At 37.1% G+C, this 20000-nt stretch overlaps 1 long non-coding RNA gene across 1 annotated transcript in view; it reads left to right on the top strand.

Annotated features, from left to right (window-relative positions):
• The first annotated feature begins 12323 nt into the window (after nucleotides 1–12323).
• LOC135206079 (uncharacterized) overlaps nucleotides 12324–20000 on the top strand; it is a 40045-nt gene continuing 32368 nt past the window's right edge. Inside the window, exon 1 of the long non-coding RNA XR_010312672.1 lies at nucleotides 12324–12440. This is a non-coding gene — a long non-coding RNA (uncharacterized LOC135206079). The remainder of the gene's footprint in view (nucleotides 12441–20000) is intronic.

Genomic DNA, 20000 nt, shown 5'->3' on the forward strand with positions numbered 1-20000 from the left:
TGATAATGCGTCATGGGGGCAATGATATTTGCTTTCCCAGGTAATACCTGATCCTCGCGCCAAAGTCTTGGATGATCATATGCCACCAAGTTCGTTTGGGGCTGGTGACTAAGCCTTTTAAAGAAGTCGGTTAGGGCTTATGATCAGTAGAACCTTGACGGTAACCTTATATTATGAACTTAAAATGCACTAGTGAATTAACAATAGCGAGCCCTTCCTTGTCTATTACTGCATATTACTTTTGGAAGGTCTCAGTTTACGTGAATAAAAAGCTACAGGGGGGAAAAAACTGTTTGTCATATTGCTGAAGCAATACCCCACCTACTCCTAGGTCTGAGGCGCCTGTTGCAATAAGGAATTCCTTACTGAAGTCAGGAAATTTTAAGATAGGGGAACTACACAGTTTATCTTTCAAGGTATCAAACGCCTGTTGATGTTTCTCAGACCATATGAAATCTACGCCCTTCTTCGTAAGATCGGTTAGGGGAGCGGCTATTATTGAGTAGTTGCGTATAAAACGCCTATAATAGCCACTACACCCCAGAAATTGCTGTATTCCCATGACGGTTAGTAGGTATCGGAAAGTTACGGATAGCCGACACCTTATCGTGGACTACTTTAAGACCTTGACTAGACACCGTGTTGAAACCATAAATAGACTAGTTCTGTTTGAAAAATTCACACTTACTTATCTTTACCCTTAAGTTATGCTGTCTTAGTCTCTGTAGCACTAGCTCCAGTTTACGTAGATGTTCTTCTAAGGTGTTAGAAAAGATTACAAGGTCGTCCATATAGGCATGCAGGATATCCCGTAACAAGTCTCCAAACACTATGTTGATCATTCTAGTAAATGTTATGGGAGCACAACGTAAACCAAAATGCATACGCAAAAATTCATAATGTCCCCTGGCTGTACTGAAGCAGTATGGGATACTCTCTTCCTCTAATGGTATCTGGTGGAAGCCTTTAAGTAAGTCCAAACTGGTAAAATATTTGTTTTGGCCTAGTAAAGATAAAATATTCGTCAGTACATGGCACTGGGAATCGATCAGGGATCGTTTCCTCTATTAAGCGACGGAAGTCTACGCAGATACGCCAAGTTCGATCTTTTTTCGGTACGACTATTAACGGAAAATTATAAGGGCTGTTCGATTTCTTAATGACTCCTTCTTCTAGCATTTTACCTACTTCATCATTTATCTCATTATGGAATTTCATAGGGAGTCTGTACGAAGGTACATAGATAACTTTCTGCGCTCTTTTTAATCTTATTTGGTGTACTATGACATCCGTTTTTCCTAAGGATCCATCCGTAGTGGAAAAAACATCATGATATTCAGTTAAAAGATTAAGAAATTTCTGCTGAATTTCCTCTTCTTGAATGTCTTTATTGATTTTATTTTTTATAGATTGCAAAAGGGATTCATCCGCAACTGACTGAGCGTGATTGATCTCAGCGACGGTAAGAATGCGATGTTTATAAACTTCCACATCCAAGATATGTTGATTTTTGTGAATTACTAAAGTGGTATTCAAATGATTACAGACTTCAATGTTACATTGTTGTTGTGAGCCGACTGTATAAATGGCTTGTGTGACGGACAATCCGTGAGTTTTCAGAGTGTCGGAAAGGTAGGTTAACATTTCACGATCCGGCAAAGTTTTCTTTACACGCACTAATATATTCGAAGTTACGTTCAGCTCAAGAGTTTGCGTGCAAGCTGAAATTACGGGTGAGCAAGAATTTCTGTTGGGTCGCATGGATTATTTCTTGATTCATGAGACAAGTGATTGGTTCTTCAACGTACGTTACTGTTTTATTTGTTGTCTCCTTTTTGTCCAAAACTGATTTTAAGGTGTTAGAAGACTTATAGAATTTTCCTTTGATATACACGCCGTGTTTGGCAGGGGCTAAGGTAATGTTTTGAGTGCCATAGACAGGTATCCTTATAATTACAGCGGGATACATATCAATGTTTTGTACAACGATAAAGGTATCGGAAAACGTGTGCTTACCGACCTGTTTACTGAACATGGAGTTTATCTCCTACCACATTTGATTCATTATTTCCTATACCCGAGAGCCTTATTCCAGACTTCTCTTTAAGGAAGTTCGAAAATAACAAGTGGTGAGTCCGCAAATCCATGATATTACGTGGACTACCAGAATAAAAAAATAATGTGAAGGACTTGTGCTCTAAATTTACTGCGTGTAAGGTTGGGCGTAACTCATTTTGACTTATAATTGCGTGAATTTGTTGCAAATCTACGGGAACCTGCACTGATTTTTGGATTCGGGCCGTGTGTTTCATAGGAAAATCGATTGCCTCACAATGATCTGGTAAATGATTAAATTGATTATTTGGTACAAAGGATGTTGATATGAATGACCCAACATCATCCTCTCCCCCTTTGGAGTTGACTACGTGGTATTTGCTTTGTTTTGCACACTCGAAAATCGCCCTGACCTTGCGAGTTCTGGCTAGACGGCCCGGGAACAGAGTTTTACTTGAAGCACGATTTGTTTGTTTGTGATGTTGAACAGCATTGCTGTTCGCCTGCTTCTTCTTAAAGTACGAGGATTCTTCTTTTTGTTTTCATTGGCTACTGTTTGCGTGTTTCTAGGATTCTGCTGTTGATTCCGCGAGAAGCATCGATTATATGAATGAGTGGAATTGTTTATGAATTGAACAAAAATGCGTCCGACAGTCTGAAAATCATGTGTCCTGGCCGTTTGCAATTGTAACAAGTCATCTCTGCAGCTTGATTATTATTAACCACGTTTACTTGTTGTGGCTTATTCTCATTTTTTGCAAAAACTTGAGTAAGCAAGGGATCAAGGTCAGTACACTCAGACATGTGCTTTTTGATCTGTTTATACACATCTAGTTCCGTACTGTCGGGCGTTAGCTTTTTGTCAAAACACTGCACTAAAGCTTCAGGCAACATGACTGTCATACAAGTCAAATATATTACCCGTATGAAATCTTTCACAGCGATATTGGATCTTGTAACCCACTGGAGTTAACGTAAGTTATCTTGATATTCATTTAGCCGGTCGGCAATTACTGCCGCCCGTTCTACAACATTAAGCTGAGTCATAGAGGCTTGATTAAGGATGTTCCTTAAAGCCAACACTATGTCTAAGGCCTCTTCACCACCATATAGCACGTAGCCTAAACTCTGAAATCGTCCCATGTAACCGCCTCTTGGAAGGAGACTCCTCTAAGATATGCGCTTGCATCTCCTTTAGCAAAGTCTATGAAGCTTTTAGCTTCCTGTAATTGTACAGATGGGTCTGTGATGCATTTTGCATTTAAATGAGCATCTACTGATGAGATCCATGACTCAACGTTTTGAGGCAGGAACCCATTGACCCGACCTTGAAAAGGGACTATTGCTGACCTCGCACTGACTACAGTAACCACGGGATTGGGGTTACCAGGTGCGGGAGAACCAGCCACAGTAGTTGCCATGTTAACTTTTACTTTTTTCTTATCACTACGATTCCTTGCGATCCTATCAAAGTATCTATAAGAGTACACACGACCACTGCGTAAACGCATATGCAATAAAAAATAAAAGTGTGTTGCAATTAATAGGAAAGTTCCCCACCCCCAAATGGTAATAATTAATACCAGATAATGTGATAAAGATATTTTCCGGAGAACTTCTGGAAGAAAAAGGGATTAGCAACAAAGAGAAAAAAAATTCTGCGGGCGAGAATTCGTAGTTGAAGATAGATTCCTGTAATGAAGGAAGCTTAAGATTACGTCTAACTCACCCCAGGAATAATGGACGATCGACTCGTGATGTAAAACACTACACTGATAAAACCTGGAACGATATAGGATGTACTTAGCTTTGGTATATATGCTGGGAGACTGTTGTGTTACGATGACGTCACAGCCTCTCTCTCTCTCGCGTTGCAGGAAAACTGTTGTCGTGATGACGTCACAGCCTCTCTCTCTCTCTCTCTCTCTCTCGTGTTGCTTCGTTCTTGACCCAAACTCTTCGTCTTGGCTTCTGGTCGTGCGTTGTTTGTTTTGGTGAATGCTTCCTTTCCCGTTGAAGATCTGATGCTGCGTTGACGTCCGGTTTGATTCTTGAAGATATGTGATGAAAGTCGTTCACTAAACGTCGATGTTGATGCTTGAATTCGTCTCGATGAAGGACATTTCTTCGTATTCGTAGGATGTTTACAGTTGCTTGTTGATTGAAGATCCTGTTTCCTCAGTTTATTTCTGATTTATAGCTGATTTTCGATGATTCCATTTCTTCGGCAGACGTATATGGTTCTTTTCTAACTGTAGAATTAGGGCTGCCACCATTTATTACTGTCCGCTTGTCCACTTATCATAATGGTTTGTATGTCTTTTCTTACGACTGTTATACGTAAGCATTGTAGTTCTACTTTCCCCTCTCGTCTGAGTGATATCTAGTAGATTTGGTTCTTCTTTAGAATAAGGGAGATGACTCAAACGGACTGAGTAACTTAACAACTTTATTTCTTAGCTCCATCACTGGAGAATAGGAATGGTTTGGTCGGATGACCGCTCCGTTGAGAAATCTAAGTTGAACTGAAATATAGGAGCATCGCGTCGATAGCGGAACACTAGCTATCTCAGCGATTTTATTTTGTTTTAACAACAAGAATAAAATGAAACACTAGCCCTACGCTCGGAAGTCATGTGTTTCCGCTATAGGTGAATTGGTCAACCGCTTCCCATGGAAGGTGTTGTGACCTGTTTACGAAACACATAAAATGATTCGACGTGCAAACGCAAACCAGGCTACTGCAAGCATTGCATAGCATGGTCTAGTTTCAAGTCTTGTTATGACTTTGCGGTTACACTCCTAATTCGCCAATGACCCCTTGGGTCATGGGTTTATTTACAGATATGGAATTTATCTGTATATACAAATGTTATATATTACATATATATATATATATATATATATATATATATATATATATATATATATGTGTGTGTGTGTGTGTGTGTGTGTGTGTGTGTGTGTGTGTGTGTGTTTTTATACCTTTCTTTGCTCACGTAGTCCCACATCGTCCATGTTCATTATTTTATTTAATAAATAAAAGAAGATCGTACTAGGCCCCAAAAAAAGCAGCGTTAAGCGAACTGTTTTGTGTGTCAATGAACGCACTTGTCCCACTGAATTAATATACAAAAGACTGATCCTAAATCCTCGGCTTTGCCCTCAGTACACATCTTATCTCGTCCAGGGTTAAAATAGAGTACACAGGGTTAGTTCGTCCCTGCGGATCATTGTGACATATAGGCTGGATGGATACCCGGACACTTACCATAGAAGTAAGGAAGGAAGGAAGGAGGGAGGTAATATAGAATTTAGGCCCAAAGCCAAGCGCTGGGACCTATGAGGTCATTCAGCGCTGAAAAGGAAACTGATGAGTAGAAAGGTTTTGAAAGGTGTGACAGAAGGAAAACCTCGCAGTCGCATTATGAAACGGATGAAAGGTAATAAGAACGGAGGTACAGTAAAAGGGATGAAAGGGGTTGAAGCTAGGAGCCGAAGGTAAGCTGCAAAGAAATTTTAAATATTCCCTACAGTGCGCCGCGTTACATGCACTGACGGCTTTTCCTTCCCAACGGGGCTTACTATAGAAGAAAACGGGATAGCAAGGAAAGGAAGGGTCACTATGGCAAAAATGTTTGACCGCGCATTCTCTCCCACTTTCACGACCTTATAATAGAGGAGAGAGAGGTCGCTGTTGATCTCTGGGTATTTGCCCAGCTAAAGGACATGAATAACCTTACTTGTGTCTTTTCAATGCCATCTGGCTAATGAAGAAGCCATGGACGCGGTCGGGTCGGTGAGGTGTAGAGACCACCTGAATCCGGTTTAAGAGAAGTTCCCTGTTCTTAGCTCTGATAAGGTCAAATGGTGACTGATGATGACTTTTCTTTATCTTAACCTCGGCCAAAAGCGGCCGGCAAGACGATGGCATGCGAGATGGCGTTCTATTCATCCTGATCTCGTCCTGGTGAACTTGACATAGAAGCCTCATATTATTATAGAATAATAGGGCAAAGTACGTTTTGCATCCGTCAACTTCCTTGCGTTCTTTCCGACATTGTCGTTGAATCGGTCTTTTGTAGGTTGTCTGTAGATTTCAAGTCGTGCTGCTTATTTTTCTTAATTGTTCCTTTTGCTTATCAGCTAAACTGTTCAACTTTTCTGTTTTTTTCATTGCTCTATCTTTCGTATTCAATTAATCTTTATTATTTTATTTTTTTATTTTCTCCTTTTCTCGTAGTTGCACATCTAAGCATGGCGTTTACTGAAGATTGGGGGTAATTATTTTGTTCTGTTTTTAATTGCTCTGTCTTTCACATTCAATCATTATTCCTTATTATGTGACACCAGATAACTCGCAATCAATCAATCAGTCAATCAATTGTTCCTTATTATCATTCATTTTCTCTTAAGTATAATCAGCAACGGCTGTCAGGTTTTGGAAATAAATCGTTCAGTTAAATTTCGTCAGGAACTTCAAACTTTGCAATTGAACCAGTTATAAACTTTTTGAAAAATTGTAAGTTAATCGACAATATATCAAAAAAAGCAATAAAAGTTAAAAACAATTCCTCCGGCCCAGCCCTGTGGGAGTTTATAGTTAGCTCAGTGGTCTGGTAAAACTAGCTTGATAATAATAATAATAATAATAATAATAATAATAATAATAATAATAATAATAATAAACCACATAGCAAACGAATGTCCGGCATTTGCACAAAACCAGTGCAAAAAGAGGCATGATTCAGTGGCAACAAAAGCCCTCCACTGGAGCCTGTGCAAGAAACATCAGCTACCTTGCAGTAATAAGTAGTACGAGCACTAACCTGAAGGAGTGATAGAAAACGATCAGGCAAAGATCTTCTGGGACTATGGTATCAGAACGGATAGGGTGATACGTGCAAATAGACCAGACGTGACGTTGATTGACAAAATCAAGAAGAAAGTATCAGAGTGCATTGATGTCGCAATACCATGGGACACCAGAGTTGAAGAGAAAGAGAGGGAAAAAATGGATAAGTATCAAGACTTGAAAATAGAAATAAGAAGGATATGGGATATGCCAATGGAAATTGTACCCATAATCATAGGAACAGTTGGCAGGATCCCAAGATCCCTGAAAAGGAATCTAGGATAACTAGAGGCTGAAGTAGCTCCAGGACTCATGCAGAAGAGTGTGATCCTAGAAACGGCGCACATAGTTAGAAAAGTGATGGACTCCTAAGGAGGCAGGATGCAACCCGGAACCCCACACTATCACTATAAATATTACTCAGTCGAATTGGAGGACTGTGATAGACCACGAGAAATAAATAATAATAATAATATGCTGGAAGTAAACCCTGTTTTAAACATGTTTTATTGAAAGTAATTGCTGCCTCAGCCACGTTAATTTTATAAAGGTTCTCCTCTATTTTTATAATTATTATTTTCTCATTGTTGCTTAAACTGTTGAGCAACGCACCGAAGGTTGGCATGTCTCAAATAGGTAATAGTCAAAGTCGATTTAATTTTATTAAAAATATCTGGTGGCGATAGTCAAATTCTTTATAAAATTAACGCAGCTGAGGCAGCAATTACTTTCAATAAAATAATAATAATAATAATAATAATAATAATAATAATAATAATAATAATAATAATAATAATAATAATAATAATAGTAGTAGTAGTATAACAGCATATCGAAGCATGACGCTAACTATAACTTCTAGTCAGTTTGACACAGAAAAATCCAATCCCCACTATACGCAACTATCCGGTGACATTACGTGAAGGTAAATAAATTAATAAAGAACTCCATTCATAAAAACCTAGTTCGGTAGCAGAAGGGTTTTCCGAAGATGCAATCTCGAATCGTTACAGCGGACAAAGTGGCTAAGTTTGCTGGTCATTGTGACGCCGTAACAAATTTGGGATCTGTTATTCGTATGGATTTCGGATTGACAATAGCCCAATAAGCCACCCTTTGTATTACTGATGTATGAAGTATGTATGAGTGACTAAATTGGGTATTGTACGCGATTAGGTAAACTAATGATTTAGGTCAATATAAATTAGTACCAGGGCTTGTTATACACACCGCAGGCCCCGTAGGGAGGTAGTGATGCCAGTATACCTCACGTGGTGCACTGTAGGCACTACATAAATGTCTTTGCAGCTAGAGGCTTAGCTGCACCCGCTTTCATTCCTGTTACTGTACCTCCGTTCATATTCTCTTTCTTCCATCTGACTTTCCACTTTCTCTGACAGTTGTTTCATAGTGCAACTGCTTTGAGGTTTTCCCCTTGTTACACCTTTCAAACCTTTTACTATAAATTTTCCATTCTCTTGGCTTTTGGCCTAAATTCTATAGTATTCTATTCTATTCTACACACCGTAGGGCTGTTAATACGTATCTTGGTAAACTCCTAACGCTTTGGTCGCGTTATAAAAGGAATGTCATCCTTAAGTATGAATAATATGTTCGAGCGTCGCAAAACCAGTGATCAGATAAGAGTGTAATGAAGACTAATTGTCCGCTTTCCGATGAATGTTGAACAATTCAATAAAGGTTCTTTTGCAGAAATAAGTTGCTTAATGCCACGAAAATAAATGCTAAGCATTGCTCTTCATTTTTCATCGACATATCTTGATGAGTCAGTCGTTGCAAAGGTACCTTTTGATACCCTGCAATTTCGGTGCATAGTTTGAATTATTACGGATGTAGTTCACCTTTTAAAAGATTTCATTGGCACCATTATTTGATTCAGAGTAAGGTAAACGAGAGATACCATTTAAGAAAGTTGTATTTCTGTGCTATCATGATCGTCATAAAAAAAAAAAGCAAGAGCATTTACATCCAATTTGAATTTCAGAAATTCCAACGATACAATTGCGGGAAGTGAGGAATGCTACGCTTAATGAGGCGATCACCGAAGTAGTGTAAAAATAAATATCTTTTATTGGGTTTTTCTTCCTTTCTTGAGCAATTTAAATCGACTGGTGTGCAATAACGCTCATTTGTCTCGTTAATAACGAGAAAATGTATCAATAGCGCCGTTTCTCCCGTAACTTTAACAGATTTTCACACCCAGAAAGTACATTTGCCAATAAATTTAAACGATATCTGGGATTCCGCACTGTGTTCTCTTGTTCTATTTCTATTTATTTGTCCGTTTATTAAGATATTCACCGATTCATTTTTTCTGCCAGACTTCTACTACGATTTTTGGGAACACTCCCCCCACCCTCTTCCACCTCTCTCTCTCTCTCTCTCTCTCTCTCTCTCTCTCTCTCTCTCTCTCTCTCTGAAGATACATGTTATATTGTAGGCACCCCCTGGAAAAATATGGCTTGAATAAGTCGCAATTAAACCGGGTTATAGGAAATCAAAAACTGGAAAACCATGACAAATGCGAGGTAACAAAACACACACTAAAATTCATGGTTAGTGAAATATCACAAGTAAAAAACAATATTCTTTAGAGGTTCGGTCTTATGAAAATATGAGAATACAGAATGTGTGAGAATTGTGTATTCAGTCTGTATTAATGTATTCATTCATAATCAAGGTGTCACCAGTAACTTGCACGTTACCTGTAATGTCATACTTTATCCGTAATGAGTACTGTCACGTGATATTATGGGCTTCAAAAACAGCTTACATGAACGCAATATTTTACTAAAGTATTGATATCTTCATTGCGATATTATCCACACCATTGCTTCTTTGCATTGCTCAGACACAATTTGCTGCTCTTGATTATTATTTATGGCATTTCTTAATACTTTCTGTCTTGATCACGAAAGTTCTTGTAAGAATGTTATTATTTTGCGTTTCGTAAATGTAAGATGTTATTAATTTTGCGGTTCTTAAATGTAAGAATGTTATTATTTTTGCGGTTCGTAAATTTAAGAATACTATTGTTTTTTGCATTTCCTAAGTGAAGAAAGTTATTACTTTTGCGGTTCGTGAATGTAAGAAAGTTATTACTTAGCATTTCGTAAATTGAAGAGTGCTATTGTTTTGCTTTCGTAAATTTAAAAATGCTATTGTTTTTTGGTTTCGTAAATTTAAAAATGCTATTGTTTTGGTTTCGTAAATTTAAAAAAATGCTTATTGTTTTGGTTTCGTAAATTTAAAATGCTATTGTTTTGGTTTCGTAAATTTAAAAATGCTAGGGTTTTGTGTTTCGTAAATTTAAAAATGCTATTGTTTTGCTTTGTTTCGTAAATGTAAGAATGTTATTGTTTTGCTGTTTCGTAAATTGAAGAATGCTATTGTTTTGTTTTTTCGTAAATGTGAGAATGTTATTGTTTTGCGTTTCATAAATGTCAGAATGTTACTATTTTGCCTTTCGTAAATGTAAGAGGTGGTATTTTATTTTGCCTTTCATGAACTTGAATGGTTTATGGCGTAAGTGAAGTAATTTCGGATTTAAGGCAAATGTCAATATGGAATGTGGAATTCATCTTGTGCCTAGCCTCTACTTGCATCTGCAGTGCATATATATATATATATATATATATATATATATATATATATATATATATATATATAAAATGTGTGTGTGTGTGTGTGTCGTGTCTATGATTCTTTGGTTACACGCCTGTTGCCCACCAGTCACCCCATCTGTGAATGGGCACCAGCGTCAGCCAATGACCAAAATTAAAGCCATGAGGCCAGCAGATAGGCTCTACTGTTTCTGCACAACAACCCTTCCCAAAAGTTGGGAAATGGTTTTTATGGACTCGAAATAAAATATCCGCTTATTTAAGTACATAACTAACTTTATTAACCAATTACCGTAAATTTCCCTTAACATCGAAACTCAACATACGTTACGTTACGGTACGTATCTTATAGTTTAAAGAAATCCTCTTCTACAGAAAGTGTTGGGCCTTACCTGCAGCCTAGCCGCTCTCCGATGGACTACTGTGAATGCCAGGCAATAGCTTCGCTGCTTTTTGTCTTCTTCTTCTTCTTTCTTTTTATCACTTGGGATCCTCAGCCAATCATTGTCGGCAGGGCGCATGCTCGCAGAACGAACTTTGACCATTTGACAAAGTTAGGAATGACTTCGATATGAGACAGTTGTTATCGCAGATATGCGAATAAACAATCTATTTTTGCTGATAGTCCGCACATTGACAATAGAAATAACGGTTTATTTATAGGGTCAGTGATTTGCACGTCGAAGTTTTTGTGATATTATATTTCATCAGCATGAACTCTTATAAGAGCATGACGTTCTCACGATAGCAATTAACATTGCACAGACTTTCCCGACTTGTTACAACGGTGCATAGCTCATAAACTTTTGCCAGCCATTGTGCGTAAGTTATTGATTGTCATAAACTTAGAGCGGTGATCGGCGTCATCATGATTGTATTATTGATAGTTGTAGCGGTGATGAAGGTGTCATCTGACATCATAATTATTATTATTTTTGTTGTCGCTACTGCTACAATTATCATTACTGCTGCTGGTAACAATGCAAATATAATTATCATTATTTGTCTTCTTTTTCGTTAGTCCTCAGCATTTCTGTCCGAAAATCTTGTACCTTCAAGAAAAGGAATCACACTATCAGAGGCCAAATCAAAGATGCCAGCGCTCTTAAAAGATGCATCGTCCGGTAAATTGCTTAAGAAGACGGCGCTCAAGTATTCACTATTGAGCCACTATCCTTGACTAATGATTCATTATCACGTTTTACTCTTCCAGATACTAGGCTGATATATCTCATTTTCTCCCCTTATTTGGCGTTCGAATTTCTCTTTGTACGAGATGAGAAACAGAAAATAACGAAGGAATGGAATGGTAGGCTACTGGCTGGCTCCCGTGTCAAAAGTGGGGTTCGGTTTGCTGAGAGAATTATACGGGGAACAGTTTCTAATTAAAGAGTTATCTTTTTATTATCCTGTTAGTTTGTGACTTTTTTTTAATAGAAAGGTATTAGAAAAAGGCTTTCCTTTCAAAACTGTATCGTAGTTTTGTATGAAAATCGGGAAAATTTTTTATTATTCTTTACGAGTTTCATTTCGTATAATAGCCGGCCACTAGAACGAATAACTAATTGCCCATTGTTAACCGAACCCTGGGTGAACAGAGGAAGAACGTGAGTGAAAAAGAAAGGAATTTAAGTACAAGCAGCTTGTTGAGAGATAACAATAGAGAGAGAGAGAAAGAGAGGGGTTAATATTGGTAATATCCTACACAGTTTTATAATCACAGTCTTTCTTTTCTACCAATAGGTGATGCAAGAAAGACCGAGGCTGGTCTATGAGCAAGAGCCCGTGCTGGCATAAGGCCAGCTTCATCTTCAACCACAACAACAGAATGCCAATAAATGAAAACAACAGGAAACGGTGAATGGGACGGATTAACGAAAGGACCGGTTGGTATTTCGTCTATTGAGGATAAAGCAAGATAACGTTGAGGGTGATTCTGTATGTATATATATATATATATATATACTATATAGATATATATATATATATATATATATATAATATATATATATATATATTATATATATGTATATATATATATATATAGATATATATATATATATATATATATATACATAATACCTATATATACATATCATATATATATATATATATATATATATATATATAATACATATATATATATACATACATATATATATATATATATATATATATCTATATATATATAGCTATATATTTTTTTTTCTTATCTTGGATTAGTTATACTTGAAAACTTGATTAGTATACTTGAAAACTAAATGTCCATGATGTTACTATGGCGCACAAAAGTTCGTTCCCTCCGCTGATTCCAGAGCGAACACGAATCAGCAACTATGAAACTCGAAGCAGTTCAACAAGTAACTAATTAAGCACCCAGCCAGATGTCGCACCCTTAGGCCAAGGAAGGAGGAGTGAGAAGCAAGTATTTTTCTTGAACAAAGAGTGAAGTCGCCATAATCTAATATCGTTAATAAGGTGGTGAGCGTGAAGTTTTTGTTGTTGACGATAGACTGGGATTGAGTTGTAAAATGTTGCAGTGAAGGAAATATGTGAAATAAATAAGATAAAGATCATAGGAAGTCAGTAATCATTTTTTTTTATATATTCCTATAGATTATCGTATCTTATCAACAGACACGACTGTTCACAAGATCGATACAAATCTTTCACCAACAGTGTTATTGAGTTGTTTTCTCTGTAATCTGCAAGACACCCCTTATAAAAAAAACTAACATCTATAGCAGCAAATTAGCAAAATTTTCAGTTCACTTACGACTTATGTTATTGAGGTAGCAAACACAAACTGATTATTTATATATATATATATATATATATATATATATATATATATATATATATATATATATATATATATGCGAATCTTCAGAGGCTGTCCATGATACCAGTTGTAAAAGGATGAAGTTTATTATGAAACGTTTCGCACATAAAACATCTGTGCATCATCAGTCTGCAAAGAGCAATAGACAAATAAATAACATATAAAGCCCATAAAACCAAAATCCAACAGAAGCTCACATGAAATTAAAATTAAAAAGTCTTAGAACTTAACCAAAAACAAAAAAAAAGTACAAAGTAAAAACAGTAAAAAGAGAGAGACCCACCCAAAACCAGATAAACAACCAAAAGTCAACCTGATGAGAAGAAGATGGAATGGCCTGTCGTCAAAAGCAGGTGACGACGTTAACTATGCCAGGTGATTAGAGGTGAAGAAGTATTACCATTTAACGAAGGAATAAGTTTCTTAATATATAATGACTCCGAGGGTTAGTTAAGTGATCAGGATGTTTGACATGATCTATTATTGTGAACTGTTCTTTCTGAAGCTCAATCTTGCAATTAAAAGCATGGTTCCTGATATTAGAAAAAATTCAGGTTGCTTTATTCTTTGTCCTGTTCGGAAACTAAAACCTAAATGACTGCAATATCGAACCCTCAAGCAACCTCGAGTTGATCCAACATAAGAACCTGGACATCCAGGGCCTGTAAATTTATATATGGCGTGGATCTCATGAAGGGCTGAAGGCGATCTTTGAAATTAAAAAGGAACCTATGGTACAAGGATTGTTTGATATTAATTTGACCTTGAGACATGGAATTCTGTCAATGATTTGTTTTAAACTGGATATGAATTTCAGATCAGAAATATGAGGAATAGTAGCATAAAATAACCTTTTAGGAACATCAAAATTAGGAGATAAAGGCTGAAAAAACTTCGAAAGTATCTGGTAGACAATTTCAAAACTACGTCTTGTGGAAAAGAATTGGACTTAAAAAAACTCAGCAAAAATGAAATCTCGTCATGAAAAATTTTCCAAGAAGATGAATACTTTAGGGTCCCTATTTACCAATGTGGATGGATGTTTAATTTAAAAGAATGTTGACAGGAACTATAAAAACTTATTAGTGAGTTCCTGTATAGGTCCGTTTTTTCTGTAGACCGACAGTGGCAAATTCTGAATTATTTCTAGTGATTCTCAAATCTAAATAAGGTAAAGTACCTTCTTTTTCAACCTCTACTGTAAACTTAATATTCGGGTGAGCGTGATTAATAAATTCTAAAAATAAGGAACATTGCCAAGGATGTTGGAATAACGCGAAGGTATCATCAACGTATCTAACGATAAAAAAGATGGTCTAAAAGAGAACTACAACCATTTAAAAACTTCGACTCCAAGTCTGACATAAAAAAAGTTAGCAAAGATAGGGCCTAAAGGAGACCCCCATGACGACTCCATCGACCTGCGAATAGAGCCGATTGTTAAAAATGAACATAGAATCTTGCACAGCAAGATCAAGTAATTGTTTAAAAGTAGCCCGATTAAAACCATAAAAAATAGTATCATCGTTGGAAAACAAAAAATTTTGTTTAAAATAATGCTAATGGTTTCATTGAGTGGAACATTTGTGAAAAGAGATTCCACATCAAAACTAGCCATAAAATAGTCTCCATCCTGTCTAGAAATTAATTGTTGAAATTCAGATCCATTATTTGAGGAAAATTCACCGTTACAAAATTCGGATAAAAGTCCTGCCAGAAATTTTGAGATGGAAAAAGATGGACTATTGGAAGCAGCCATGATTGGTCTTAGAGGTGGGTCAGGCTTGTGAATTTCGGTAAACCATAAAGAATGCTGAAAGAGGAGCCAGTCCACAACAGCTGTTGATGGGTAGTTTCATTTATTATACTATCATTTTTTATTTTTCTCAAGAATCTATTAATTTTATCCTCTCTTTTGTATATATCTAAAAAAGTAGGTTCACCGTGGGAAACAAACTTGGAATTGTCGAGAGAATAGTTTCCATTTTTTGTATGTAATCAGTCTTATTCTCTCAGTCTTATTTTCTCCCGGGCGGCCTTGGCGGGCCGTTCGCCCGCCCGTCGCCCGCCCGTCCCGGGACGGGCGGGCGACGGCCCGCCTGGCGTCCCGGGACGGGCGGGCGACCGGCCCGCCTGGCGTCCCGGGACGGGCGGGCGACGGCCCGCCTGGCGTCCCGGGACGGGCGGCGACGGGCCCGCTGGCGTCCCGGACGGGCGGGCGAACGCCCGCCAGGCGTCCGGGACGGGCGGGCACGACGGCCCGCCTGGCGTCCCGGGTACGGGCGGGCGACGGCCCGCCTGGCGTCCCGGGACGGCGGGCGACGGGCGGGCGACGGCCCGCCAGGCGTCCCGGGAGAATAAGACTGAGAGAATAAGACTGATTACATACAAAAAATGGAAACTATTCTCTCCGACATTTCCAAGTTTGTTTCCCACGGTGAACCTACTTTTTTAGATATATACAAAAGAGAGGTAAAATAATAGATATGGGATATGCCAGTGGGAAATTGTACCATAATAATCATAGGACAGTTGGCTCGATCCCAGATTCCTGAAAAAGGAATCTAGAATAACTAGAGGCTAAAGTAGCTCCAGGACTCATGCAGAAGAGTGCGATCCTAGAAACGGCGCACATAGTTAAACAAAAGAATGATAGGACTCCTAAGGAGGCAGGATGCAACCCGGACCCCACACTGTCACTATCAAATATCCCTCAGTCGAACTGGAGGACTGTGATAGACCAAAAGAAATAAATAATAATAATAATATGCTGGAAGTAAACCCTGTTTTAAACATGTTTTATTGAAAGTAATTGCTGCCTCAGCACGTTAATTTTATAAAGGTTCTTCTCTATTTTTATAATTATTGTTTTCTCATTGTTCCTTAAACTGTTGAGCAACGCACCGAAGGTTGGCATGTCTCAAATAGGTAATAGTCAAAGTCGATTTAATTTTATTAAAAATATCCGGTGGCGATAGTCAAATTCTTTATAAAATTAACGCAGCTGAGGCAGCAATTACTTTCAATAAAATAATAATAATAATAATAATAATAAATAATAATAATAATAATAATAATAATAATAGAACAGCATATCGAAGCATGACGCTAACTATAACTTCTAGTCAGTTTGACACAAGAAAAATCCAAAAATCCTTCCCACTATACGCAACTATCCGGTGACATTAACCGTGAAGGTAAATAAATTAATAAAAAAACTTCATTCATAAAAACCTAGTTCGGTAGCAGAAGGGTTTTCCGAAGATGCAATCTCGAATCGTTACAGCGGACAAAGTGGCTAAGTTTGCTGGTCATTGTGACGCCGTAACAACAAAATTTGGGATCTGTTATTCGTATGGATTTCGGATTGACAATAGCCCAATAAGCCACCCTTTGTATTACTGATGTATGAAGTATGTATGTGACTAAATTGGTATTGTACGCGATTAGGTAAAACTAATGATTTAGGTCAATATAAATTAGTACCAGGGCTTGTTATACACACCGCAGGCCCGTAGGGAGGTAGTGATGTCAGTATACCTCACGTGGTGCACTGTCCGGCACTACATAAATGTCTTTGCAGCTAGGGGCGTTAGCTGCAACCGCTATCATTCCTGTTTACTGTACCTCCGTTCATATTCTTTCTTCCATCTGAATTTCCACTTTCTCTGACAGTTATTTCATAGTGCAACTGCTTTGAGGTTTTCCTCCTGTTACACCTTTCAAACTTTTAACTATAAATTTCCCTTTAGCTTGGCTTTTGGCCTAAATTCTATAGTATTCTATTCTATTCTACACACCGTAGGGCTGTTAATACGTATCTTGGTAAACTCCTAACGCTTTGGTCGCGTTATAAAAGGAATGTCATCCTTAAGTATGAATAATATGTTCGAGCGTCGCAAAACCAGTGATCAGATAAGAGTGTAATGAAGACTAATTGTCCGCTTTCCGATGAATGTTGAACAATTCAATAAAGGTTCTTTTGCAGAAATAAGTGCTTAATGCCACGAAAATAAATGCTAAGCATTGCTCTTCATTTTTCATCGACATATCTTGATGAGTCAGTGGTTGCAAAGGTACGCCTTTTGATACCCTGCAATTTCGGTGCATAGTTTGAATTATTACGGATGTTAGTTCACCTTTTAAAAGATTTTATTGGCACCATTAATTGATTCAGAGTAAGGTAAACGAGAGATACATTTAAGAAAGTTGTATTCCTGTGCTATCATGATCGTCATTAAAAAAAAAAAAAAAAAAAAAAAACAAAAAAAAAAGCAAGAGCATTTGCATATAATTTGAATTTAGCAAAATTCCAACGATGCAATGGCGGGAAGTGAGGAATGCTACGCTTAATGAGGCGATCACCGAAGTAGAGTAAAATGAAATATCTTTTATTGGGTTTTTCTTCCTTTCTTGAGCAATTTAAATCGACTGGTGTGCAATAACGCTCATTTGTCTCGTTAATAACGAGAAAATGTATCAATAGCGCCGTTTCTCCTGTAACAGATTTTCACACCCAAAAAGTACATTTGCCAATAAATTTAAACGATATTTGGGATTCCGCACTTTGTTCTCTTGTTCTATTTCTATTTATTTGTCCGTTTATTAAGATATTCACCGATTCCTTTTTTCTGCCAGACTTCTACTACGATTTTTGGGAACACTCCCCCCACCCTCTTCCACCACTCTCTCTCTCTCTCTCTCTCTCTGAAGATACATGTTATATTGTAGGCACCCCCTGGAAAAATATGGCTTGAACAAGTCGCAATTAAACCGGGTTATAAGAAATCAAAAACTGAAAAACCATGACAAATGCGAGGTAATAAAACACACACACACACACTAAAATTCATGGTTAGTGAAATATCACAAGTAAAAAACAATATTCTTTAGAGGTTCGGTCTTATGAAAATATGAGAATACAGAATGTGTGAGAATTGTGTATTCAGTCTGTATTAATGTATTCATTCATAATCAAGGTGTCACCAGTAACTTGCACGTTACCTGTAATGTCATACTTTATCCGTAATGAGTACTGTCACGTGATATTATGGACTTCAAAAACAGCGTACATGAACGCAATATTTTACTAAAGTATTGATATCTTCATTGCGATTATTATTCACACCATTGCTTCTTTGCATTGTTCATGACACCAATTTGCTGCTCTTGATTATTATTTATGGCATTCTTAATACTTTCTGTCTTGATCACGAAAGTTCTTGTAAGAATGTTATTATTTTGCGTTTCGTAAATGTAAGAATGTTATTATTTTGCGGTTCTTAAATGTAAGAATGTTATTATTTTGCGGTTCGTAAATTTAAGAATACTATTGTTTTGCATTTCCTAAGTTGAAGAATGTTATTATTTTGCGGTTCGTGAATGTAAGAAAGTTATTACTTAGCATTTCGTAAATTGAAGAGTGCTATTGTTTTGCTTTCGTAAATTTAAAAATGCTATTGTTTTGGTTTCGTAAATTTAAAAATGCTATTGTTTTGGTTTCGTAAATTTAAAAATGCTATTGTTTTGGTTTCGTAAATTTAAAAATGCTATTGTTTTGGTTTCGTAAATTTAAAAATGCTATTGTTTTGGTTTCGTAAATTTAAAAATGCTATTGTTTTGCGTTTCGTAAATGTAAGAATGTTATTGTTTTGCTGTTTCGTAAATTGAAGAATGCTATTGTTTTGCTTTTTCGTAAATGTGAGAATGTTATTGTTTTGCGTTTCATAAATGTCAGAATGTTACTATTTTGCCTTTCGTAAATGTAAGAATGGTATTATTTTGCCTTTCATGAACTTGAATGGTTTTATGCGTAAGTGAAGTAATTTCGGATTTAAGGCAAATGTCAATATGGAATGTGGAATTCATCTTGTGCCTAGACCTCTACTTGCATCTGCAGTGCATTATATATATATATATATATATATATATATATATATATATATATATATATATATATATATAATATAATGTGTGTGTGTGTGTGTGTGTCGTGTCTATGATTTGGTTACACGCCTGTTGCCCACCAGTCACCCCATCTGTGAATGGGCACCAGCGTCAGCCAATGACCAAAATTAAAGCCATGAGGCCAGCAGATAGGCTCTACTGTTCTGCTACAACACTTCCCAAAAGTTGGGAAATGGTTTATGACGAAAATATCACTTATAAGTACATATAACTGTATTACCAATACAGTAAAATTTCACTTACATCGAAACTCAACATACGTTACGTTACGTTACGTATCTTATAGTTTAAAGAAATCCTCTTCTACAGAAAGTGTTGGGCCTTACCTGCAGCCTAGCCGCTCTCCGATGGACTACTGTGAATGCCAGGCAATAGCTTCGCTGCTTTTTTGTCTTCTTCTTCTTCTTTCTTTTTATCACTTGGGATCCTCAGCCAATCATTGTCGGCAGGGCGCATGCTCGCAGAACGAACTTTGACCATTTGACAAAGTTAGGAATGACTTCGATATGAGACAGTTGTTATCGCAGATATGCGAATAAACAATCTATTTTTGCTGATAGTCCGCACATTGACAATAGAAATAACGGTTTATTTATAGGGTCAGTGATTTGCACGTCGAAGTTTTTGTGATATTATA

The sequence above is a fragment of the Macrobrachium nipponense genome, chromosome 29 (assembly GCF_015104395.2).
Source record: "Macrobrachium nipponense isolate FS-2020 chromosome 29, ASM1510439v2, whole genome shotgun sequence".
In the NCBI taxonomy this organism is placed as follows: Eukaryota; Metazoa; Arthropoda; class Malacostraca; order Decapoda; family Palaemonidae; genus Macrobrachium; species Macrobrachium nipponense.